This window comes from Mauremys reevesii, linkage group 5 (assembly GCF_016161935.1).
Source record: "Mauremys reevesii isolate NIE-2019 linkage group 5, ASM1616193v1, whole genome shotgun sequence".
NCBI classification, from domain to species: domain Eukaryota; kingdom Metazoa; phylum Chordata; order Testudines; family Geoemydidae; genus Mauremys; species Mauremys reevesii.
The window spans coordinates 114,370,539-114,398,416 of NC_052627.1; the positions used below are offsets into that span (position 1 = coordinate 114,370,539).

General features: G+C 44.7%; 1 protein-coding gene across 2 annotated transcripts in view; it reads right to left on the reverse strand.

Moving 5' to 3' along the window:
* The window catches only part of JAKMIP1 (janus kinase and microtubule interacting protein 1), a 269,959-nt gene that overhangs the window by 169,519 nt on the left and 72,562 nt on the right, over positions 1–27,878 (reverse strand). For both annotated transcript variants that reach the window (XM_039539676.1, XM_039539674.1), the window contains exon 2: positions 3,746–3,936. The gene's annotated coding sequence lies outside the window, so the exon portion shown is untranslated. The remainder of the gene's footprint in view (positions 1–3,745; positions 3,937–27,878) is intronic.

Below are 27,878 nucleotides of genomic sequence, written 5' to 3' on the forward strand. Positions count from 1 at the left end.
TATTAAAGCTAATTATGTTAACGAATGTTGAAAAACCTTCGATCTTGCACATTTTTTCACTAGTTACATGTGTTTATAATGATCTAGCTTTAGTTAATCCACACTCAAGCATTTAAATGTAAGATATCAATGAACCACCAATTAGCTGTACTTACGTGTCATACAAGACAATCAAACAGTACCCCAGTAGGCCCTAAGGCACGTTCTTTGCTACTTCACTATTTTCTTCTTCAAGCAAGTTCTCAATTAAAATTGTCACCCATTGTACAGATGACAATTTCCTGTAGCACTTTTCTTACATGGGGTCAGATTTATCCTCCCATGATGAAAAAGCCACCAGAAGAGGAAACTCTGTGTTTCATTTTGTGAAGTTGTCAACACAGTGGAGGGGTTTGGTGACAGTGGAGGTGGCAGAGCTTTTGGCATGCAAACCTTAAAAGAGCCATGGGGAAAGAAGGTCCAAAACTGACAGATATTCTCCCCTCCCTCTCGCCCCCTGGGTACGTAACAGCTGATATTAGCCTTTGAGTCAGACTTCTCCCTCCTAGAAGAAGGGACCTTGCAGTGTGGAAATTAATATTGCTTCCAGTATCAGTTACTATCTCTGCTTTGCCACTTTCATCTCTGATGATCTAAAAAGAAGTAAGCCATGTAGAGTGGCTGCTACCTGGCCCTCCAGATGCAGGCAGCCTTATTCCCATAACAATACTGTAGAAGAGATGAGGTAAATTTGAGAGAAGGAGCAGATGAGTGGATGGAGCTAAACTGTTGTCCCCACCCATTTTCCACTACCTTTTTTCTGCGTAAACAGAAGGGAACATCCAGTGCTCAAATCTCTACAGCAGGTACCATTTACACAAATGGTCCATGTACATGACCATTCTCTGACATGTAGAAATCCAAGTCTGGATTCCTATGCATTACAAATACACAAAGGTCACCTGACGGACTAGAAAAATCTTTGTTAAGTAAGTTTAAGCATCTGAATGAGATGAAACAAATTCAAACCCTTCTCTTGCCATTGAAGCTCCTATGCCAGCATCCCTCCCTGTTCCTGGAGTAAAAGGCATGGCTGGAATACCAGTGTGCATTGATGAACTCCAGATTTTGAAACAGCCCCCACAGACTGTTGACAGTCAGTGTAAAACAGGCTGGCATGCACATTTTAACACCAGCTTGTCATCTGCTCTCTTTAAAATCCAGTATTTCCCCATTAGCCTCAGCCGCCAGAAAGGAAGTGGGTCCAAAGAACAGGCTGTGGAACTAAATTCTCCCAATCTATCCTGAATGTCAGTGAACATCACTAGTCTAGACAAAAGCAGAGATGACCTAACCTCTATCTTCTCAAGATGTTGCTGGACTACCACTGACAAACAGCTCCGGTTATAATCTGATCCATTTTCTCTGCAAAGTCTCAAGACGGTTCCTCACAATGGGAAGTACTCTACTTAGTCACAAAGGAAACAACTTGAACTGAGCAGGTATGGAGTAAATCTGCAGCTCAAGATTTGGCAGTTCCTATAGCAAAGGCAAAGAACCTCTCCTTTCCCCCCTGCACAGCCACCATGCAAGATCTATAAAAACACTATCAGTAACATGCAGTTGATAGCCAGCTCTACATCTCTTATGGCAGATGTAAAACAGCACCTTCTCCCAATGCCTAAAAAAAGATCAGTGCCTACACAAAGTGCAACTGGCTAAAGATGAACCCAGAAAGACAGAGGTGATGTCAGTAGGACAAAGGAAGAGCTTTGAAGAACTTGTCTCCTTCATAAATTCCCACACTAAGATCTCAAAATATATGTTTAAGAATAATCTAGGAAGCATACACAAGAAACAACTGATTATAACAATGACTGCATTTGCCAAAGCTAAATTATTTTAATTCACTAATAACTGATGCACAAATATTATGTTTTATCATGCCCCATACAACTTTACTTTTGGAGTTGCGAAGTCCCAGATCTAGCATTGCCACTTATTGTGTAACCCTGGGTAAGTCAGTTATTTGCTTTATAGGAAAACTAGCTGCCTACGCAGGAGTGCTATGTGGATTAATTATTTCATGTTTGTACAACCCTGAATATACAAAGATCTCCTTGCTGCGTACCCTTGGAACCTATACTTTCAGTATTGAAATTTAAAAACAAGAAAATAGGGGGTGGGATGGAAGAGGAAATGTGTGTGCATGTGTGAGACAGAGTGAGAGAAAAATCTTTCCACCACTAATGGCAAGATAGGCAACACCACCTTCACACTGGAAAAAAGTAGTGAAGTAAAGCATGAGAGAGAAAGAGGCTGGATAACAATAGTGTTTTAACCAGACATAATGTTTCTGAAGCATTTAGAATTTACAAAAAAAAATGTATTTAAACAATTTAAATAACTAGCAAGAGGCCAGTAAATGAGAACTAAAAACCTCTAGGAATGGAAGAAAAGACTGGGAAATCTCTTATTTATGATCCGAGTAAGCCAGTTAGACACAATCAAAAATTAAAATAGGAACAAGATGTTACATGACTGGGGAAATATTTTGTAAAAATATTTATTTCTGATATTTTTTGGTTATCCCCTTGTTTTGTTCTTCACTGTCCTCTCTACTCTTTATCTCTCCATCTTATTTTCAACCATATGTTACTGAAGCCCAATGAGTCACTTCCCTCAATGCTCTACACTTAGGCTGTGCCTACACTATGAGCAAAAGGTGCGATTCCCCTGCTCAGGTTCACGTACTCACGCTAACTCTCGTCAGGCTAGTGAGAGTATAAATACCAGTGTAGCTAGCAGAGGCACAGCTGAGTTGTGCCTAGTACAAATCTGCCGGAAACCAGATGCTCAGCTGTGCCTCCACTGCCAGTACCTATGTTACCACAGCTACATTGCTATAGTAGAACTTCAGACTTACGAACTGACTGGTCAGCCACACACCTCATTTGGAACTGGAAGTACACAGACAGCAGAGACACACCGAATAAAGCAAGTACTGTACAATACAGTAGTGTGTTAAACGTGAAACTACAAAAAAAAAATAGGGAAAGTTTAAAAAAGATTTGACAAGGTAAGGAAACTGTTTCTGTGCTTGTTTCATTTAAATTAAGATGGTTAAAAGCAGCATTTTTCTTCTGCATAGTAAAGTTTCAAAGCTATATTAAGTCAATGTTCAGTTGTAAACTTTTGAAAGAACAACGACAATGTTTTGTTCAGAGTTACGAACAACCTCCATTCCCGAAGTGTTCGGAACTCTGAGGTTCTACTGTATTTATCCTCTTGATAGCTCGATGAGAGCTAGCATAAATATCACAAGCAGGGGACTCTCAGCCCTAGTTCACAATGTAGTGCAGACACAGCCTAAGTTAAACTAGCAAAGTAGATGGGTCTAAGACTTCATGCAAGAAAACAAGCCTGAAAAAGCATTTTTCAGGGGGCAAACTGCTTGATTTATAATGAAAATGAATTAAAAGATAGAAACGGTAGGACAGCATGCCTAGGAGAAACTCTGTTCAGTTTGATTCAGTTAGAACTTCCTTATTGAACACACAATCAAAGGCTCTATCTAAAAAGCATTAGACTAACACTAAGAAATTGTTTTTGTTGTTTGTTTGACTGCAAGGTGGGGTTGTGTCTCATTCTCAAACACACCAAAAATAAAAGTTTGCATCATGTATTTGGAATAAAGTTGTCTATAGTTTATATAGTTTTACATCTAAAAAATGTACACATCTATAACATGCTAGCAATGCCATACCTTTCTCTGGTCCACAGGCTTCCAAGACAGTTGTGTCCTATTTAAAGATGAAAATATGTACCGTGGACCATGCAAGTAGATGAATTACTGAATATTCAAGTATGGGACATTTTCCCCCTCAAGTGTGATTTCTATTGATTCATCCTCTTCTTCTTCAATACAGAGAAAATCCTGCACAGTATTAGTGACATCTGTCAAAACACAAAAGAACAAAGATATAATCTAAACCATCCTGCTTCACTATATGACAGAAGTGGCATCAGTATTGTCTAAAGATATGTAGACTGTAAGAATAACAGTGAAAAGGCTTTATTTTAAACACTTGCTACATATGGTGGCCTCCTCTTGTGCTATCAAATTAAATGGAGGTTTTTAAGTTATAATACAAAGTCATTAGTCACACAGATTGTCCAGCATCTTCCCTGTTGCTATATACCAGCATAGAAGTTTCTAACTACCAGAAAATAAATGTAGGTAATCTTACAAGTAGAAAATGTCAGATTAGACACCTTATTGCTGATACACAGTATAGCATAGATTAATCTGATGTAAAATATCCTCATGTATAGAAAATGTGTGTTACAAACACAGTGTTCTTTAACAAAGATAGCTATGGAGGCAGCCAAATTAAAAGATTTAGTCAAATTACCAATGATGCATATTGCTTAACTTTGTTTCGTTTTTAGAACTCCTAAACACCCACAGGAAAACCCTAAAACCAATAGTGGGGGTACAGGAAAGGTAAACCATTAAAAGGCTGATATGTACTTCCAAAGTTGTCACCAGCAGTCTCCACTCCTGGTGCGAATTTTGGGCTACAGTCTTGTTCACTGCGTATAGAAGGCTACAGAAGCAGGACACCAGAGATGCCAACACTGTTTTCCACAGGACAGAATCCACTTCAGTTGATCCATCTGAAATTGGTATTAGCTGAAATCCCTGATTTATAAACCCCAGTAACAATGTGCCTCCCGGAATGCTGTCATCATTCATCTCGGGGGGCAATAATATTAGACACTAATGTGGGATTGATTGTTAACATGAATAGCAATGAGTTGAAGCTTGCATTCCTAGCAACCAAGATAACATATTCTGAGCATTTACAATAGTAGCTGTGCATAGTGACTAACAGACCAGTGGTGGCAGAACAGGAAACTCAGGGTTATGGAGCTGAGTGTTCAGTTGAGGACAAGGCTCTTCGGCACGAGGATATCACAGGTAAAATGATTCTGTTCTGATAGCATGCATATAGTGATGTAGATTGAAAACAACTAGGATTCAGTGTGCAGGCTATGCTGCTAATCTAAAGGCCACATGCATCTGTGCGTTCTTGCAGCAGGGAATATATTCATTCCCTGACTGAGGTTAAAATTATGCCATGGTGGAGAGGTTAAGTCTGGTTTCCAAACCATCCAGTGGTTTGTAGAGGGCTGATACTTTCTTTCTTGGCTTAGGCATCCATCAACCATCCCAGGTGCAACCCTAAGCACCCCTCAAATTTCAACTGACAAAGGATTCACTGTCCTGTAACAGCAACTCCTCTTAGGCCTGACAAACTCATTAAACCCCACATGCTACTTTCTTAGTACAGTATTCATCTAAAAGAGATTGTGAGAGGCATCTAATAAAAGCTTATATCATACTGACCTTCATAATCATTGTGAGATGTATCTACAGATGCTATTTAAGGAGTTGTGTGTATGTACTGAAAATATGTATAATGACTGTGTCTCAGGCAGAAGTGACAAACAGGTTTCATGCAGTCACGTGTAAATTATGCATTCCAAGTCAATACAGTGGAAGCCACACCTGCATACACAGTAAACAGGAGTATGTGAAGACACCTTAGAGCCAGCACCACAGGAATGAAACCGCAGAGGGTCAGCCCGGCTCTGGGGATAAATACAGTGAGCTTTGAGGTATAAGAGGAAGGCAGAAGGACACCTTTTTTGTCCATCACTGAGGGACCAAAAAGGACAGGGCTTTTTGCATCCATGAATAGTGGATCCCAGCCAGGTGGGTTGGTGACAGTGGAGGTTTGCTTTAGGTGAGAAACTACTTTAGTCAAGGGTTTTAGCCTGTTAAAATTGAGTTTTGAGGCATGTTATACTTTTGATTTTGTGTCATTGTGCCAGTCAAGCTATGTGTACACTGTCACAGCTTACCTAGCAATTTCTGAGAGCATCCAGTGACAGGGTCTGGATCCCGTAGGGGGCACGCTGAGGGGTTGGGGGTTGGTGTGTGTCTATCACTACTCTGCACAGAGAGGCCAACGTCTGCAGAGACATGAACGTTAGGGCTTGTGTGCGGCCAGAGGCTGTTGGTTTCAGGGAGCTGAGCTACAGCAGGCACAGACAAGCTGCTTCATGCTGAGGACAGGTAGTTGAGAGGTACCTCACATCCCTTGATACCCCTAGGGAGAGGCACAGGTAGATTCTTTTTTGGACTAGGCATCAACCAATTGTCCCAGATTGATGGTGTCTGGATTCACGCAAGCACCTCAACTCTCTATGTAAGACTTGATTTCCCAGCACATTAGTTTGCTGTTTAGGCCCTTTTGTCAGTTTTGGGGGGGCCGATTTTGACCTTGCTAAATTCATAAGAGTATGGCCTTTTGAGGATTTCACTGTGTTTCCAACAATATATCTATTGATGGTCTTCAATACATGTAGAGTGTTATGAAAATATTAGCTAAAATAAATACAAAACAGACCCTGAAAAATCTGGGAGCTGATTTACATTACAGATAAGACAGTTACCTGTTCTGTAACTGGTGTTCTTCGAGATGTGTTGCTCATGTCTACTCCACAGTAGGTGTGTGTGCTTGCCACGTGCATGGGTGCCAGATGTTTTTCCCCTAGTAGTACCCATAGGGGAGCGCTCCAGTGACCCCTGAAGTGGTGCCTCCATGGTGCGGTATAAGGGGCGCTGCACACTCCCCCCACCCTCAGTTCCTTCTTGCCAGACAACTCCGACAGAGGGGAAGGAGGCTGGGATGTGGAATAGACATGAGCAACACATCTTGAAGAACACCAGTTACAGAAAAGGTACCCGGCTTTTCTTCTTTGAGTGATTATTCATGTGTATTCCACAATAGCTGATTCTGAGCTGTACCTGTTGGAGGTGGGTAGGAGTTCACAAACTCTTGGGACGAAGCACAGCCCTGCCGAACCCGGGGTCACACCAGCCTGGGAGACGATTGCATAATGCAAGTTGAACGTGTGAACAGAAGATCATGTGGCAGCCCTGCAAATGGCCTGAATGGGGACATGGACTAAAAAGGCAGCGAACGAGGACGAGCAGACCTTACACTCGACAGTGGAGGGATTTCCGCCAGGTCATAACAGGTACGGATGCACAAGGTGATCTGGTTGGAGAGCCGCTGAGTGGAGATTGGCTGACCCCTCATGCATTCAGCCGAGGATATGAACAGCTGTGAAGACTTCCTGAACGGCTTAGTCCATTCCAGGTAAAAGCCCAGAGACCATTTCACATTCAGAGTATGGAGGCGATGCTCCTCACCGGATGCATGGGGCTTGGGGCAGAGGACTGGCAGGAAAATGTCCTGACAAATGTGGTAGGCGGAGACCACCTTCTGGAGGAACGAAGGATGTGGATGGAGCTGGAACTTATCCTTATGAACATCGTGTACGGGGGCTTGGATGTCAGGGCCCTGAGTTCTGAGACCCATCTAGTAGATGTGATTGCCACCAGGAAGACTATCTTCCATGAGAGGTGCAACCAGGAGCATGTAGCTAACAGCTCAAAGCAGGGACCCGTCAACTGGCCAGCACCAAGTTCAGGTCCCATTGCGGGACAGGGGGCCTAATGTACAGGAAGAGACGATCCAATCCCTTAAGGAATCAGCCAGTAATAGCGTGGGAGAACACCGTGTGCCCCAGCACCAGCGGGTGGAAGGCCGATATGACCGCCAAGTGCACCTTGACGGATGAGGGCTCCAGGCCTTGAGCTCTAAGGTAAAGGAGATAGTCTAAAATGAGCTGGATCGGGGCAGCCACAGGGGAAACACCCCACTCAGCCACCCATTGGGAAAACTGAGACCACTTTGCCAAGTAGGCTCGATGCATGGAGGGTCGCCTATTTTCCAAAAGGATGTGCTGAACCCCTTCCGAGCACATCCTTTCCTCCCAGCCTAACCATTGAGCAGCCACGCCGTGTGGTGGAATGCCACTAGGTTGGGATGGAGGAGACGGCCCTGGTCCTGGGAGAGTAGGTCCAGACAGGACAGCAACAGCCACGGCGGGGAGACTGCCAGGCTTGTGAGGGTCTCATAGCAATGTTGCCTGGGCCACACTGGGGCAATCAGGAGGACCTGAGCCCTATCCATCTTTCTCTTTTCCAGGACCTTGTCAATCAGCGGGAATGGGGGGAAGCATAGAGAAACCAGCCTGACCAGGATAGTAGGAAGGCATCGGAGACAGCGCCCAGTCCCAGCCCCACCTCAAGCAGAACTGGGGACATCGACGGTTCTGCTGAGTTGTGAACAGGTTCACCTGGGGAGTTCCCCACCTTTGGAAAAGTCTGTGCACCACCTCTGGGTGGAGAGACCACTCGTGCTGAGAAGAGAAGTCCCGGATCAAGTAATCCGCTCGCGAGTTCCAGGCACCGGTAGGTGGTAGGACTGTAGGCAAATGTCGTGGGCTATACAGAAGTCCCACAGCCTGAGAACTTCCAGGCAGAGGATCGGGCCCCGCCTTGCCTGTTGATGTAAAACATCGAGGCCATGTTGTCCATGAAAACCCTGACCATCCTGTCCTCCAGGTGTGAGCAGAAGGCCATGCACACCAGCCCTGAGTTCCTTGATGTTTATGTGGAGGGCCAGCTCCTGTGCAGACCACAGACCTTGGGTCTGAATGTCCCGCACATGGGCTCCCCACCCCAGGTCCGATGTGTCAGACATCAGTTCCATTGACGAGGGCCTGCCTCTGAACGAGACCCCGCAGAACATGTTCCCCAGGGAGGACCACCATTGTAGGGAGGCGCTTGCTGGCTGGGGCACAGTGAGGACCTTGTCCATCCTGTCTCTGGTCTGGGAGAACACCGAGGCCAACCAGAGCTGGAGGGGCCTCATCCTGAGTCTGGCATGGTGAACCACATATGTGCATGCCAACATGTGACCCAGGAGCTGGAGACACGCTCTGGCTGTTGTCACTGGAAATCTTGTGACTGTGGCGATGAGCCCTTTCAGGGTCTTGAACCTGTCCGGTGGGAGGGAGGTCCTGGCCGACATGGCATCCAGGACTGCCCCGATAAACTCTATGCACTGTACTGGGACTAATGTGGACTTGGTGTCATTCACCAACAGGCCCAGAGCGGCGCACATGGACAGGAGGAGCACCACGTGATCCCACATCTGCGACCAGGAGCTGCCCTTGACCAGCCGGACAGGGGAAGATCTGGACCTCACGGTGTCTGAGGTAGGCCGCCACCACAGACATACACTTTGTGAATATCCTGGGGGCATGGACAGGCCAAATGGGAGGACAGTAAATTGGTAGTCTTCCTGCCCAACCATGAAACGGAGGAAGCACCTGTGCCCCTCGAATATATGGATGTGGAAGTACATGTCCTGCAGATCGAGGGCGGCATACCAGTCCCCGGGATCCAGGGAGGGGATGATGGAGGCCAGAGAGACCATGCGGAACTTGAGCTTCACCATGAACTGGTTCAGGCCTCACAGGTTCAGGATGGGCCTGAGCCCCCCTTTGGCCTTTGGTATAAGGAAATAGTGGCAGTAGTACCCCTTGCATTTGAACTCCACTGGCACCACTTCCACCACTCGTAGGCAAGAAGCCGCTTCACCTCCTGCTCAAGCAGATCCTCCTGAGAGGGGTCCCCCAGAAGGGACGGGGGCAGAGGTAAACTGGAGGGTGTAGCCCCAGGAGATGGTGCTGAGGACCCATCGGTCCGAGGTCAGCCATGACCACTCTGGGAGAAAAGCACACAACCAGCTGGAGAGGGGAAGCTTTATTGTGGGTTGATCCCTGATGCGAACTGGTAGGTCACCCCTAGGCATCCCGTCAAAACTGCCATTTCCCCGCCTGTTTGCCCTTGGAGTATCCAGGCTGGGGGGCGGACTGGGACTGCCTCTGTGGGCATTTCTTATAGTCTCACGATTTTTTATAAGGGGGCTCGTATTTAGCCAGGGTGGCCAGGGTGGGAGCCTGCTGCCGCTTAAACTTAGGTCTAGCCAGAGCCGGAACATAGAGGCCAAGAGTCTTAAGCTTAGTGCGGGAGTCTTTCAGGCCATGCAGTTTTATGTCCGTCTGTTCCACAAACAGAGCCTTGCTGTCAAAAGGGAGGTCCTGCAACAAGTTCTGCACCTCGCTGGACAGCCCATACAGCAAGAGCCACAACACCCTTCTCATTGACACCACATGATTGGCTGGGGGGGGGGGGATAGCTCAGTGGTTTGAGCATTGGCCTGCTAAACCCAGGGTTTTGAGTTCAATGCTTGAGGGGGCCACTTAGGGATCTGGGGCAAAAATTGGTCCTGCTAGTGAAGGCAGGGGACTGGACTCAATGACCTTTCAAGGTCAGTTCTAGGAGATTGGTATATCTCCAATTATTACCTTTATTAGAGGCCATGGACCACACAGCCATGTCCACCACATTCAATGCCGCCTGCAGGGTTGCTCTGGCAGCCGCTGTACCCTCCTCCACCAGAGCTTTGAACTCCTTCCTGTCACACTCCTGGAGGGAGTCCTCGAATTTGGGCAGAGTGCCCCACAGATTGAACACATACCAACCCAGGAGAGCCTGATGGTTTGCCACCCATACTTGAAAACTTGAGGACGAATACATTTTTCTTCCAAATAAATTCAGCCTCCTTTATTTTTCGGAGTAGGGGCTGGTCGGCCCTGCCGCTTCCTGTGGTTGACCGACTCGACCACCAGGGAGTTAGGGGCAGGGTGGGTGTATAGATATTCATGCCCCTTGGCGGGCACAAAGTACTTGTGCTCTGCTCTCTTTGAGATGGGGGACAAGGAGGCCGGGGTTTGCCACATGGAATTTGAAATTTTTGCCACCCCTTTGTGGAGTGGCAGGGCCACCCTGCCCGGAACTGAGGCAAATAGAACATTGAAAAGGGAGTCCAAGGGCTCCTTCACCTCCTCTGCCTGAAGGTTGAGGTTTGGTGCCACCCTTTTCAATAGCTCCTGGTGGGCTTTAGAGTCCTCCTGCGGGACGTAGGGAGGAGGGGCCATAACAGCCTCATCAGGGGAGGGTGAGGAGGCAAGGGCGGTACTTTACATGTCCACCAGCACTGCAAGATCCACCCCTTGGTCACCCTCCGGCGCTGAAGATGCATGTCCCATCGACTCCTTCCTTGGAGGCTGGGAGAGGGAGGCCGATGGCCGTTCCGAGGCTCTGGCCACCAAGCAAGCCCCCACTGGGGGCTGCGTCGGGGGCCACGGGGCCTACTGGTACCACTGTGCCAGCCACAGAGCCTGGTGCCACTGCACCTGCTGTGGCACCGGCGGAGCAGGCTGTTCGGCCTGGCTGGACTGTCCCATTGATCGATGACTACAAAGGGAGGCCGGGCTGGCGTACAACCTACCGCTGTCTCTGGATGGGAGGAGCGGCAGCGCCGGGAGCAGTACCAACCACGAGACCGTGATCCCGACATGGAGGAATGGTTTTGCCGGTAGCAGCTGCTCCATGATTGGCTCCAGTGGGCAGATCTGCGATGGGGCTGCGGGAGCGGTGCCGTGGTGGGGTCCTGGAGCAAGACGACAAATGGGAATGGCATTGACATTCGGAGACGAGGACCTTTGGCAGCATCTGCCTCGGTCTCGTCGTGTCCGCTCCTCAAGGCGGAGCGGTGCCTGGAGTCTCTGTCAGTCGGAACCCAGCCAGACATCCTGGTGGGGGTCGACACATGGGATGGTCGCTGAGCAGCAAACAGTGTTGGGAACATTCCCTTGACCGTGACCGGTACTGAGTCGGGAAGACTGCAGAGATCCCAGTGGCAGCTTGCCTCTGGACCATGGAGCCAGCGTTGGGGGTGCCCCTGGTACTGGCATGGACATAACATCTCAGACCACTTGCAGGGTCTCCGGTGTTGAGGGTATCAGACATCCAGGGAAGCCTGCTCTGAATGGTCCGGGCTACTCTGCTCAACCTGAGTCAGAGGCCTAGAGGCTGATGGGGACCGAGGACTGCCCAGCATGGGTCTAGCCTCTCCCCCAGTTTTGCTCCAGTGCCGCGGCGGCGAAGGCCTCTTCTCAGCCATCTTGGCGTGCCCCATGGACGGGGAGCAGTGCTGACTAGTAGACGGCTCTGGGGGGTCACCGCGCACCAACACTGTGGTACCCAGTGCCGACTTGAAGCTAGAGTTGGGGTCAATGCCGACTCCATCAGGATGGCCCAGAGCCGAATGTCTCTCTCTCTTTTGGTCCAAGGACTGAACTACTTGTAAATCTTGCGGCGATCGCTGAGATGGGTTTCACCCAAACCACATGAACTGTCTGCGTGCGGATCACTCACTGGCATCAGTCACCTAGAAGTGTCGCATGACTTAAAACCTGGGGCACGGGGCATGCCCCAGCCTGGGCGCACTAAACTAAACTACTTTAACTACAGGTACTACTACACTGAACGAACAAGCGTTCTGGAGGAGAGCTGCAGACAAGCTGGAGCAGAGCAGTTCCGAAGCACCTTCACTGGCGGCAAGAAGGAACTGAGGGTGGGGAGAGCGCGCAGAGCCCCTTATACCACGCCATGGAGGCGCCACTCTAGGTGTCACTAGGGGCGCTCCCCTATGGGTACTGCTAGGGGAAAAACGTCCGGCACTGGTGCATATGGCGAGCACACACACCTATTCTGGAATACACATGAGCAATCACTTGAAGAAGAAATAAGAAATACCAGATTCCGGAAGAGCATCACTAAACTATTAGATCCTCACATCAAGAGCATGCACCAGCAACAAGAAGGATCAATAAAAGGAGAGCCTTATTTGCAGTTAATGAAGAAATTATTTTCAGCACCAGTGTAAGCAAACAGCCTCCATGCTATGTGAAAAGTAAAACCCAGTTGAGAAAGAGTTATGAAATATGCATGGATCTGAGATGCTTACTGTAAGAATAAAATTAAGGAGAAAGTAATAAAAAGGAACACTGAAACAATATTGAAAGAGATGACCTGCTCAGTTAAACCCCCTCTCGCAGGTTTCTCTGAGCAGCGTCTGCCACAAGTAAGGAAGCTCTTAGAAGGAAGAGACTATGGATGCTGAACGATCCGCTGTTGTGACCTGCACAGGATGCGCCATGTTTGTCTTCCTTCCACAGGATAGAAGCGACTTAGTCTGTACAAAGTGCAAGCTGATCTCCATATTGGAAGAGAAGATTCAAGGTCTGGAGAAACAAATATCAACCCTGTGTTCCATAAAAGAAAATGAGGATTTCCTGGATAGACGTCAGGATCAGCTTCAGCGGACACAATGTTCTGAAGATTCAGAGCAGGCTACGCAGCGGGGACAGAAGGCCAGCGAGGATAATTGGCGGCATGTGACTTCCAGAAGAGGAAAGAGTACCAGAAACATCCATGTACCAGAAACACAGATACAGGTGAGCAACTGTTTTCATGTTCTCTGCGCAGGTACTAGTGCAGAGAACGGAGTGGATGATACATCTGAGGGAATAGAGCAGAAGGAGACTCCACTGATTGGAAGGCATGAGATGCACTGTCCTAGGGATGGGGGTTCCACGACCACCACTCCCAAGAGGAGGAGGAGAAGGGTGCTGGTGGTCGGGGACTCTCTCCTCAGGGGGACTGAGTCATCTATCTACCGCCCTGACCGGAAAAACCGAGAGGTGTGCTGCTTGCCAGGGGCTAGGATTCACGATGTGATGGAGAGACTGCCAAGACTCATCAAGCCCTCGGATCGCTACCCCTTCCTGCTTCTCCACGTGGGCACCAATGATACTGCCAAGAATGACCTTGAGCGTATCACTGCAGACTACGTGGCTCTGGGAAGAAGGATAAAGGAGTTTGAGCCGCAAGTGGTGTTCTCGTCTATCCTCCTTGTGGCAGGAAAAGGCCAGGGTAGAGACCGTCGAATCGTGGAAATCAACGAATGGCTACACAGATGGTGTCAGAGAGAAGGGTTTGGATTCTTTGACCATGGGATGGCCTTCCAAGAAGAAGGATTGCTAGGCAGAGACGGGCTCCACCTCACGAAGAGAGGGAAGAGCATTTTTGCAAGCAGGCTGGCTAACCTAGTGAGGAGGACTTTAAACTAGGTTCACCGGGGGGAAGGAGACCAAAGCCCTGAGGTAAGTGGGGAAGTGAGATATCGGGAGAAAGCACAAGTTGGTGAGTGCAAGAGGGGAGGGCTCCTGCCCCATTCTGGGACACCAGGACGATCAGTGAGTTATCTTACATGTCTATACACAAATGCAAGAAGCCTGGGGAACAAGCAGGGAGAACTAGAAGTCCTGGCACAGTCAAGGAATTATGATGTAATTGGAATAACAGAGACTTGGTGGGATAACTCACATGATTGGAATACTGTCATGGATGGATATAAACTGTTCAGGAAGGATAGGCAGGGCAGAAAAGGAGGGGGAGTTGCGTTGTACGTAAGGGAGCAGTATGACTGCTCAGAGCTCCAGTATGAAACTGCAGAAAAACCTGAGAGTCTCTGGATTAAATTTAGAAGTATGAACAACAAGGGTAATGTCGTGGTGGGATTTTGCTACAGACCACCAGACCAGGGGGATGAGGTGGACGAGGCTTTCTTCCAGCAACTAACAGAAGTTGCTAGATCACAGGCCCTGGTTCTCATGGGTGACTTTAATCACTCCGATATCTGCTGGGAGAGCAATACAGCGGTGCACAGACAATCCAGGAAGTTTCTGGAAAGTGTAGGGGACAATTTCCTGGTGCAAGTGCTGGAGGAACCAACTAGGGGAAAAGCTCTTCTTGACCTGCTGCTCACAAACAGGGAAGAAATAGTAGAGGAAGCAATAGTGGATGGGAACCTGGGAGGCAGTGACCATGAGATGGTCGAGTTCAGGATCCTGACACAAGGAAGAAAGGAGAGCAGTAGAACAGAGACCCTGGACTTCAGAAAAGCAGACTTCGACTCTCTCAGGGAACTGATGGGCAAGGTCCCCTGGGAGAATAACATGACTGGGAAAGGAGTCAAGGAAAGCTGGCTGTATTTTAAAGAATCCTTATTGAGGTTGCAGGAACAAACCATCCCGATGTGTAGGAAGAAAAGTAAATATGGCAGGCGACCAGCTTGGCTTAACAGTGAAATCCTTGCTCGTCTTAAACACAAAAAAACAGCTTACAAGAAGTGGAAGATTGGACAAATAACCAGGGAGGAGTATAAAAGTATTGCTCAGGCATGCAGGAGTGAAATTAGGAAGGCCAAATCACACTTGGAGTTGCAGCTAGCCGGAGATGTTAGGAGTAACAAGAAGGGTTTATTCAGGTATGTTAGCAACAAGAACAAAGTCAAGGAAAGTGTGGGCCCCTTGCTGAATGAGGGAGGGAACCTAGTGACAGAGGATGTGGAGAAAGCTAGTGTACTCAATGCTTTTTTTGCCTCTGTCTTCACAGGCAAGGTCAGCTCCCAGACAGCTGCACTCTGCAGCACGGTATGGGGAGGAGGTGACCAGCTCTCTGTGGAGAAAGAAGTAGTTTGGGACTATTTAGAAAAGCTGGACGAGCACAAGTCCATGGGGCCGGATGCACTGCAACCGAGGGTGCTAAAGGAGTTGGCCGATGAGATTGCAGAGCCATTGGCCATTATCTTTGAAAAATCATGGCGATCGGGGGAGGTCCCGGATGACTGGAAAAAAGCTAATGTAGTGCCCATCTTTAAAAAAGGGAAGAAGGAAGATCCAGGGAACTACAGGCCAGTCAGTCTCACCTCAGTCCCTGGAAAAATCATGGAACAGGTCCTCAAGGAATCAATCCTGAACCACTTAAAGGAGGGGAAAGTGATCAGGAACAGTCAGCATGGATTCACCAAGGGCAAGTCATGCCTGACTAACCTAATTGCCTTCTATGATGAGATAACCGGCTCTGTGGATGAGGGGAAAGCAGTGGATGTGCTATTTCTGGACTTTAGCAAAGTTTTGATACAGTCTCCCACAGTATTCTTGCCAGCAAGTTAAAGAAGTATGGGCTGGATGAATGGACGGTAAGGTGGATAGAAAACTGGCTAGATGGTCGGGCTCAACAGGTAGTGATCAATGGTTCCATGTCTAGTTGGCAGCCGGTATCAAGTGGAGTGCCCCAAGGATCGGTGCTGGGGCCGGTTTTGTTCAATATCTTCATTAACGATCTGGAGGATGGTGTGGACTGCACCCTTAGCAAGTTTGCAGATGACACTAAACTGGGAGGAGTGGTTGATACGCTGGAGGGTAGGGATAGGATACAGAGGGACCTAGACAAATTAGAGGATTGGGCCAAAAGAAATATGATGAGGTTCAACAAGGACAAGTGCAGAGTCCTGCATTTAGGACGGAAGAATCCCATGCACTGCTACAGACTAGGGACCGAATGGCTGGGCAGCAGTTCTGCAGAAAGGGACCTAGGGGTTACGGTGGACGAAAAGCTGAATATGAGTCAACAGTGTGTCCTTGTTGCCAAGAAGGCTAATGGCATTTGGGGTTGTATAAGTAGGGGCATTTCCAGCAGATCGAGGGATGTGATCATTCCCCTCTATTCAGCACTGGTGAGGCCTCATTTGGAGTACTGTGTCCAGTTTTGGGCCCCACACTACAAGGATGTGGATAAATTGGAGAGTGTCCATCGGAAGGTAACAAAAATGATTAGGGGGCTGGAGCACATGATTTATGAGGAGAGGCTGAGGGAACTGGGATTGTTTAGTCTGCAGAAGAGAAGAATGAGGGGGGATTTGATAGCTGCTGTCAACTACCTGAAAGGGGGTTCCAAAGAGGATGGATCTAGACTGTTCTCAGTGGTACCAGATGTCAGAACAAGGAGTAATGGTCTCAAGTTGCAGAGGGGGAGGTTTAGGTTGGACATTAGGAAAAACTTTTTCACTAGGAGGGTGGTGAAGCACTGGAATGGATTACCTAGGGAGGTGGTGGAATCTCCTTCCTTAGAGGTTTTTAAGGTCAGGCTTGACAAAGCCCTGGCTGGGATGATTTAGTTGGGTTTGGTCCTGCTTTGAGCAGGGGGTTGGACTAGATGACATCCTGAGGTCCCTTCCAACCCTGAGATTCTATGAAATATTGCTACAACAAGAATGTCTAAGTTTTTAGGACAAGCACTTCTTTTCTCCCTGGCTAAACTTTCTTTTAAACTGAACTATCAACACTTCATCTTCCTCTTGATATTTTAAAACATGTAGTTAGGAGAAGAAACAGGAGGACTAAAGACTTGTCTACATGGCGTATTAGTCTTAATTAGAGGGGAGTAAATTCTAATGCGCAATAGTGTATGGCACACTAGCTGACCCATTAAAGCACACACTAAAAGTTCCCTAGTGCACATAAATGTAGTAGCATTTGAAACAGCACTACATTAATGTGCACTAGGGAACTTTTAGTGTGCACCAGCAGGGTTCACATGGGCCAGTTAGTGCATGACATGCTAGGGCACACTAGAATTTACACCGCTCCAGGGCAGACTAATGCACCACGTAGACAAGTTGTAACTTGTACATTTGGGGCACAATCCTGCATGGTGCTGAGCACTTCCTGAAAAGCTCCAAGTACCCATGACTTCCTGAAATCAGTAGAAGTGAGTGGAGAACAGTAATCACCTTACAAGAAAGGTCCACAGCAGACTCGGAAACCTAGCTAGACCCAATTAATATGTGAACTGAATATTCTCCTATGAAGTCCAAGTCTCCAAAAACCAATGAACACGAGATTTGTGGGAAAAGGGAAATTATAATTTAAGATATGTAATGGTCTAATATACAGCCATGAAAAAATGCAAACCAGTAACTAGACACAAATTAATAACACAAAGTAAGATCTGAATTAGAACTTGTATCCCCTTTCATGCTTCCCCAATGTTTTCATCTTGCTTTTATAGCAGATGTCATTAGCAATAAAAAATAAAATATCCAGTTGTTGGGTCCAGTCCTCCAATCCTTAGTCACTTGAAGGGGACAACTAGCGAGTAACTATTGCTTGTGTAAGGACTACAAAATCAGGCCCTTCATAAATACATCAGATTGACAAACAATTGAATCTTAGTCACAATAATCAAGAAACAATCTTACAATTTTCAAACATATCATTAAGCTTTCTGTCAGGTACTGAAGTGGTCCCAGAACACATTTCGGCCTTCTCTAAACTAAGGGGTTTTTTAAATGCGTTGGCTAACATATTTTAATTAAGTACTTTAAAAAAATGTATTAGCACCTAACGTAGACAGAGTTTGACACCTTTAATAATGTGATGGGGGCTAATTTAGCTACAACGAGTCAGGAAAAAGATCTTGGAGTCATCGTGGATAGTTCTCTGAAGATGTCCACGCAGCGTGCAGAGGCGGTCAAAAAAGCAAACAGGATGTTAGGAATCATTAAAAAGGGGATAGAGAATAAGACTGAGAATATATTATTGCCCTTATATAAATCCATGGTACGCCCACATCTCGAATACTGTGTACAGATGTGGTCTCCTCACCTCAAAAAAGATATTCTAGCACTAGAAAAGGTTCAGAAAAGGGCAACTAAAATGATTAGGGGTTAGGAGAGGGTCCCATACGAGGAAAGATTAAAGAGGCTAGGACTCTTCAGCTTGGAAAAAAGAAGACTAAGGGGGGATATGATAGAGGTATATAAAATCATGAGTGATGTGGAGAAAGTGGATAAGGAAAAGTTATTTACTTATTCCCATAATACAAGAACTAGGGGTCACCAAATGAAATTAATAGGCAGCAGGTTTAAAACAAATAAAAGGAAGTTCTTCACGCAGCGCACAGTCAACTTGTGGAACTCCTTACCTGAGGATGTTGTGAAGGCTAGGACTATGACAATGTTTAAAAGGGGACTGGATAAATTCATGGTGGCTAAGTCCATAAATGGCTATTAGCCAGGATGGGTAAGAATGGTGTCCCTAGCCTCTGTTCGTCACAGGATAGAGATGGATGGCAGGAGAGAGATCACTTGATCATTGCCTGTTAGGTTCACTCCCTCTGGGGCACCTGGCATTGGCCACTGTCAGTAGACAGATACTGGGCTAGATGGACCTTTGGTCTGGCCCGGTACGGCCGTTCTTATGTTCTTAATGTGTTGGCTGGTCCTGGACAACACCAAACATCTATGCTAGATGCTAATAAAACCCACATGCTTAAAAAATAAATTGTTGCAATATACAAAAGGGAGAGCAGCACTGGTGAGATGGAAGGGACTGAAGACTGCCAGGGTACCTGATAGTCTTCAAATAAGGGCCTGTCTACTCTTAAAACACTGCAGCTGTGCTGCTGTCGTGCTTCAGTGAAGATGCTACCTATGCCGATGGGAGGGCTTCTTCTGTCAGCGTAAGTAATCTACCTCCCAGAGAGGCGGTAGCTAGGTCGACAGGAGAATGCTCCCATAGACCTAGTGTTGTCTACCATGAGGATTAGGTCAGTTTCACTGTCTCGTTCAGAGTTATACCGACCTAATTTCCTAGCATACATCAAGTCTAAGTTAAGGGCTATCATACAGAGGATTACTCTTCATGTCCACTGAAGACAGGACAAGAAGTAATCTGCAGCAAGGGAGATTTAGGTTAGATATTAGGAAAATCTTCCTAACTAGAAGGATAGTTAAGTACTGGAATAGGTTACCAAAGAAGGTTATGGAATCCCTATCACTGTAGGTTTTTCAGAATAGCTTAGACAAACACCTGCCAGGAATTGTCTAGGTATACTTGGTTCTCCTCAGCATAGGGGGATGAACTAAATGACTTCTTGAGGTCCCTTCCAGCCCTACATTTCTATGGTTTGCTTGAATCTATGTCTCTGCATACATTGAAAGATAAGAACCAAGAAAATCCCAGAAGGGTGTCAGTTATTAAGCATGTTCAGTAGGTCTCTTCAAGCCATATAGAAAGTATCTATTATCGGTTGACAGTTCTGCACGTCCTACAGATTCCCAGCCTCAGAGCTGAGCCAATCTGAGCTCAGAGAGGAAATGGTATAAAGACAGGAGTTACCGAGCCCTACTCTAAACTTAAAAATTAGATCCACCTAGCTACATCATTCACACACTGAGCATTGTCAATAGGTCAACCTAACCCCCAGCATAGATGTGGCTAGATCAACAGAATTCTTCCATCAACCTACCTACTGCCTCTCAGAGAGATGGATTAACTACATCATTAGAAAAGCCCTTCTATTGATGTAGGAAGCACTGTAGCTATGTTGCTGTAGTGTAGACATGCCCCATTAGCATTAGGGGATTTGGCAACAGACCACAACACAAGGCCATGAGGTGTGCCAGCTGGGACATCAGCATCTTGGCTTCAAGGATGATATTCCTGTCTGACACACAAACTGAGGCAAGCCAGTCGTTTATTAATAGAGGAATGAAAGCTGCTTGCTAGAAGGATGCACTGACTAGACTTTTTTTTATATAAATTTCCTATGATGCAGCTATCAAAATGCAAATTTAAATAAATAGATAATCTTTTATTATATTGCCAGAACCTTAAAGATCACCCATGACAATTATAAAACACAGAATTAGTTTCAATGGCAATTTTGTCTTTAAGGTTTTATTTTAATAGCCATGTTACATTTTAAAGTTATGGTAAATGGTCTACAGCATTTTTTTTTTAAATAATGTTTCCATCAGGATTCAGGGATACTGATCACAAAGCTGTTGTACACCATACGTCAACAGTGTGAAACGACCTGAACATTACTGCTTTTGCATGTCCAGCAGAATTTGGTTATGTTGCCACACCTATGTAAGCAGCACATTGCTATCATTGTTAATCACTGTTTTACTTATTCTGCATTCATAGAGACAGAATAATTAGACATCTTAGCACTATACTTTCTTCATTTTTTAATCTTTTACCACCTTTTAACCACATCCTGAATTGAAAACAGAGTCATATCCTCAGCTGGTGTAAATCTATATACGTACTCAGTGGAGCTGTACTATTAATACCAGCTGAGGATCTGTCCTCCTTAAAAAAAAAAGAAAGAAAGAGCGAGAGAGAGTCCCTAACTGATATGCCATTTCAACAATTTATTATCCTTTCAGTGAAAAATTGTTTGAACTCTTTCTACAGTTAGTGTAAATTTTTTTAAAATACCAATCCATTGCAGCCTATGTTATCAGCTAGGTGGAAACCACCACTCATAATGGCATTCTCCATGGCAATTAAAGTGTTGAGTATTTTAAATGAAGCTCCTTTTTGTCTGTCTTTTCCTACATTTCAGTTATTAAAATTGTATGCCTTTGCCACACAGCTGATGTCTAATATGCATACTGGTGCTTCCTATGCTGTAAGAATGGCAAAAATTCTCGGGGAGGTAAATGAATTTGGCATGTTTATTTAGATTTTGGTCTTTCTGGGACTTCCAGCTAGAAAGTCAAGTGTAATAGCAGTTTTGGTGTTGTGACCATCTGTCTCAGCGAAGGTCCTAACTCATCTCACATACAGTAGATCCCTAAATATCAGACAACCAGGAGCAAATTCAGAACAGTGACAAAGAAGCGAGAAGTGATAAATCCCTGACCCAAACCTCTGACACATCTAGCCCTTCAAAATGTTTCATTGTTCATGTCAGTTGCCAGTATGTCATTTTAAAAGTTGGTCAACATAAAGCATGAAGCACTGGAAATGAGTCAAATGATAACTTAGTATCCTGTTCAATTTCACTTACTTTCTCTGTAAATTTTGAGACCCTACATCAGCAAGGTACACAAGCACTTGTCTAACTGGGACTGCTTATTTATATAAGTACCTCAGAGAATGTTCTCCAAATAATTTTAAAGTAGCACTTAATGAAAACCATTATCCATCTCTCCATTGATCAAAATACACTTTTAGCAATAAAAGTAAATTAGTAAGATTTCCCTACTAATTCCATTCTTTCCCAGTTAGAGACACAGCTGAAATTTTCCTTTACTGCAAAGAAGTTAAATTTAACTTCCGTTTATAGCTTCTGACACTACTTTTTTGTGTACTGTAATAGCTGATTTGAGGGAGGAGTCATTGTTTGGTGCTTAAAGCAGTAGCTGTTAAAAACAACAATGAAAGATCATGTGTTATGCTTGTTATGGAGCTAATCCTAAAGCACACTGAGTCAACGAAAAGACACCTTCTTTGTCAATCGATGTTGGGTGAGGTCCTATGTGCACATTTCTTAATTCCTTATTAAGTCTGGATTTTATTTATTTTAAAATTGTGAGGTGAGTTTGGCACTAATGCTACTTTAACTCACATGATCTGAGGCTTCCAATCCTCTATGTATCCTTATGATCTCACGGATCATAAGGATTGCAGGAAATGGGCCTCCTATATACTTTTAAATAATACATTTGACAGGGCACAAGCGTGAACAAGCAGCAACAGTGTGTAGCACCACAGTACAATTGTGAAAAGTACCTAGAAAACAAATGTGATCAGGATGCAACAAACAAAATACAGGAAATTGTGTAAGGAATACGTTTCACAACCAGTTGTTCACCCTATAAAATGCATTGGCTCAGTTATGAAAAAAAGGCTATGAAAAAAGGTTGTAGCTCTCAGTCCAGGTCCCGGAGGCAAGTGTTGCCCCCCAATAAATCACCTTATTAACACCTCTGGCAGCTTCAGCATACCCCAAGTACTGTAGACTAAGAAGCTCAACCCTAAAGATGGTCCCATTAGCTCATGATGGGGATGGGGATGAAGCACATAGCTTGGGCAGTGCGGTAGGGAAGCTTCCAATGCCGCTGTCCCTCTTCTGTGGATAAAGAGAAGACTTCTATATCTAGGACTGCTAGTCTGGCACATCTCACAAACAAGCCATCTAAATTCACACAGACATGCACACCCCTAAAACGAAACAAAGTTGATATTCATTTCCTACCTAAAGGCTTCTCTGAAGATTCCACTAAGTAGTCCTTTCAATATTACTATATTATATATGTATGTACAATTTTTATAATATTAATTACATATTGTTCTGAATAAGATTCTCTGAAAAAGCGGAATAATGTACCTATAGGTCACCATTCAAAAAGGAAAGCTCAACTGTGACAAGTTGATTCCTCTGTAACATACAAAAGAGCAGATTCCAGTGTCAATGATCTATGCAATGTAAAGTAATAGGAACTCAAATGCAAATATAGAGCACCAAACAATATTCTGATGACAATAAACCCCTGTTTTCCTTTTCTCACCTCACTCTTTGTGAAATGTGGAAGTGAATGTAAAACAGAGTTATGTGGCTCTTGCAAATGAAAAACACTCTTTCCTCTCTGGCTGGAAAAGCGCAGTTTCGTGTGCTCAAGCACTTTTATGGTGGGTGTTAAGTTCATAAGTTCACTAATGAAATTTTCTTGTAGTAAAAGAAGGAGGGTGTAAAAGGAAAGAGACTATCTAAAAATGTGTGACCATGCTAAGAGCTCAAATGGGTAGATCCCTCCCTCATTATAATGAAAATATCTTACCCAACCACTAAAATAAATATTGGCTCTCCAAAAATAAAACTGCAGTAAGTGTGACATCTGTGGACAACCTCTTAAGTCTGGTAATGCACACATACAGTAACTCCTCGCTTAACGTTGTAGTTATGTTCCTGAAAAATAGGACTTTAAGCTAAATGATGTTAAGCGAATCCAATTTTCCCATAAGAATGAATGTAAATAGCGGGGGTTAGGTTCCAGGGAAATTTTTTTCACCAGACAAAAAACTATATATACACACGCATACACACACACATATTATATATACACACACACAAACAAACACACACACACAGTATACGTTTTAAACAAACAATTTAATACTGTTCACAGCTATGATTGTGAAGCTTGGTTGAGGTGGTGAAGTTAGAGGGTGGAAGAGGGAGGGATATTTCCCAGGGAATGCCTTGTTGCTAAATGATGAACTAGCACTAGGCTGAGCCCTCCAGGGTTAACACATTGTTGTTAATGTAGCCTCTCATCAACGCAGCATGAACAAGAGGGAGAGGAGACAGCATGGCAGACAGAGACAGACACACACCTCTCTCTCTCCCCTTGTGTGTAGGGGAGAGAGAGAGATGCACACTGCCCCTTTAAGTAAAGGGACCCACTCTTATGTGCATTGTCTTTTTAAGTGGATCAGGAAGTTTTTTTAAATAAAAATAAAAAAAAAAAAATGGGTTGAGACAGCAGCTGCTGCCCCAAGCTCTCTCTATCCCTGTCCCCTCCCTGCTCTATATGGAGAAGGGGTAAGCGGGGTGCAGGAGCAGGGGGGAGGGGGACACCCTGACATTAGCCCCCTCCTCCCCCCTGCACAGCAAGAAGTCATTTCTGGGAGCAGCTCCAAGGCAGAGGGCAGGAGCAGCACATGGCAGTGGTGGGAGGAACAGCTGAACTGCCAATTGATAGCCTGCTGGGCAGCTGCAGCACAGGGAACTTAGGGAAGTGGGGAGCTGATAGGGGGGCTGCTGGTTCACCCTGGTTCCAACTGCCCACCAGCTAACTGCAACAGGCTGCTCTTCCTGCAAGCCGTGGACAAAGCAGGAAGCTGCCAAACGACATTAGAAGGGAGCATTGCACAACTTTAAGTGAGCATGTTCCCTAGTTGATCAGCAACGTAACACTGAAACACAGTTAACTGTGACGACTTTAAGTGAGGAGTTACTGTATAATTTAGAAGATCACCAACTAAAAGTGGCTGCCATCTGCCCAAATGACACATGAATAAAAAGACAGATTAGCCCAACTCTCCACACTGGCATAAAATAAGTCGCAAATATAAATTCACTGTTATGTAAAGCCTCCGCTCAAATGCAATTGTAAGATCTGTAACTTGTATCATTAAGTTCTGCAACCTTTTTGCAGACTTTGTAACTTCAGTTATTGTTAGCATAGCCTTTTACAGATCCAGACTAACACGGCTACCCCTCTGATACTTTTAAGTTTTGTAACCTTTGCAAGCTCTGTGGCCTTTTCTGGTTGCCACTTGTATGAACTTCCAAGCTTTGTAATATCCCATCCCTCAGAGAGAGTGTGAACAAGGGAGTGTATGTGGGACTGGGCGGAGAGGAACTGCAAGGAGAGAGGAGCCCGGAGACAGGAGCTAGGTGTGTCTTATATAATCTGCCCTGAGAAGGCAGTCATGAAGTGCTGTAAAGCAAAGAAGAACCTGGTATGCATGAAAGGAACTGGTCTGGGAATGCTTCTCGGTGAGGGACACAGAAAGGAAACTCAGTGTACGTGACAGGAGCTGCCCAGTTCCAAAATAAGAGAGAGAAGGCATGCACTGCTTCTTGACCCTCTCAGCAGCCTGGATTCGTGACCACAGACGGACACACCAGATCTACCATGCTTCAGCTTCTCAGTCTCCATGCTGTCTCCGGTAACTCTCTGCCTGTGTAAGTGTGTGGGTGCATGAGGGTATGAATGCAGTAAATGTGTGCATGTATGAATAAGCTCCATCTCTTTTCTATCTGACCTAACAATGGCACTGTAATAAAACTAATACAAGTGTGACCCTGGGTTGGTTTTTAGGGGAACTTAGGTAACATTCACATGCAGGTAGTGTAAGTTCTTGTGGAAGGTGCAAGATTGACAGAATGGAAGGCCAGTCAGCATACTTTATACACAGAACAAACTCAGCAGGGACTCAAGTCTGCTTCCAGCTTGTCAAGCTTGAATCTGAAAGACCTGATCCTGAAAACACTTACTCATATGAGTAACTTCACTTATCTGAGTTGTCCCATTGTCAGAAAACTCACTCACATGGAAGTAAAGTTATTTCCACATGTAAGTGGTTGCACAGATAGATCCACAGTAAACTGGGTAAGAACTGGATCCCGTAGGGGGGGAAACTTTCAAGGTTAGTTATTCAACAAAGTCATCCATCCACAGAACATTTAATGAAGCCAAAAATACAGTCAGCGCATCCATTTCCTTATTGCCAAGTTCTCTACTGAGAGGAATATATTTGATGAGGATGAAGGAGTGACTTGGATCAGATATAGCAAGAGACCAACATGCTAAAATAACTTAGCACCTTTTAAGAAGTATTGCAGGTTGGGCTGAAGAAAGTGCATTCTTTACTACTAAGGTGAGGAAGAGAAGGGCATTTGTAAGTGCCTAATACTTCCCAGGTAATATTAATCTATTATATTAGATCATTTTTCAGTTGTCCAATTCAATATTTTGTCAATACATATTCCAACTATAATTGTTGTACTATCATAATGTTACATTATATACGGTAGTCTCTTACTATTCATTTGTAAGGGCTCCCATCTATATTATCCTACTACAATAAAGTGCTCTTACACATTCTTTGGACAATACAAGAACTGATCATTTGTGGATTGTGACATGGTTTAAATTCGTCTCAAAATAGAACTTGGGATGACACTCCATACCAATAATTAGTGTGTAACGAAATGTTCAGGCACATGGTTTGAACACACTTGTTTCATTTGAGTCAGGTGAGGAAATTATTGTTTTTTAAAATACTAAACAGCAACAGCAGAGTCAACAAGGAGAAAGTTTGAATCCGCCAGTCAGCCCTTTCATAGGAGATCTGAGAAGGAACAGACTACAGATCCATGATGCTCCCCAAATAGCAACATTTCCAAACACAAGACCTTAAAAAAAAAAAAAGGTTCAGTTGGTCAGCTGTTCAAAGAAACTTTTCTAATTTTTTAGAAATAAAAACTAACTCAACTGGCCCATACTCTATACAGTACCAGTACCTTCAATTTAGGCATTATGTTTCTCAACTTTTCTAGGAAAGTTGTTTTATACAGAAAGTTAAATTTAATAAAAGCAATGGTTTCTTGCCAATGTAGAAGAAAAAAATACATCAATTGCAGACAGCTTTCCTATAGCAATGAAATGCCCATTTATGACATGATGGGAAAAGAATTTGGATAGACAAATTACTGCAGAGTAATTGGCTTTGATCTGGAAAAAGAGGATCAGCAACCTCAGTCTGTAGCAAGATATAAGAAAAATTCTTCAAGATACTGTTTTAATAGTAACTCACACATTAGGCTGAAAATAGAGAGACAGAAGGGGAATAAATGTTGATATTGTGGTGAAAGACTTTATATGGAGGACATGTCCAGCCATTACAGAATTTTGGGATGCAATTCATAACCAAATATTACAAGTTGGATATTTATTATCCAGTGATTTTCTGGTAATCCTCCTTGTACTTCCCTGCAGAAATGGTCATACTCAAAGAAATGGAGGTGTCCTAGTAGCCGCTAAGCTACTGATAACCTCTCACTGGAAAAAACAAATAGTCTCAAATTAGAAAAATGTTTCTAAAACATAAGTGAGGTTATTATGGAAAATGTAACCCATCAATTCCATATCCATCAAAACAGAGGACAAAGAAATATTTAGGTATTTGGCTACCATTTATTCAATACTCAGACAAAGTAACTGACTGGCAAAATCCATACTGTATTTTAAATATTAACATTTGATAGACACAGCCGGTTTTATAAATGAGCACAATTAGCAGTTTCACTCAATTTAATCAAGTCACCAGAAACAACACATACTGGGTGGTGTAAAAAGGCTCACTGCAATAAAGTAACATCCTGCTAAAAAGAGATTGGAGGATTACATTACAGCATGATGTTTCTCTAAACAAAAAAGAGTAAGTTCAGCGGTAGCAATAACATTTTCTTTCTGATGTTTATATTACTACGGGTACGTCTGTTATAACTTCCTAAATAAAATTGTTATTAAAAAAAGCCAGAAAACAATCCAAGATAAATTCGTAAGATTTGTTTACAAATTGAAATATACACAAACTCCAGCTGCAGTTTATGTGCCACTATCGTGACCGCATACATTATGAGATCATTTCAGGTAGCACAGTGTTCCGAAAGCAGAAGGAGTGAGGAGAAGGTTAATATTGCACTCCTATATAAAAGAGCAGCAGAATTTTGGATTCCACTTCCTCTCCTATGACCAACCCACTCAGAGTTCTGGGGGTTT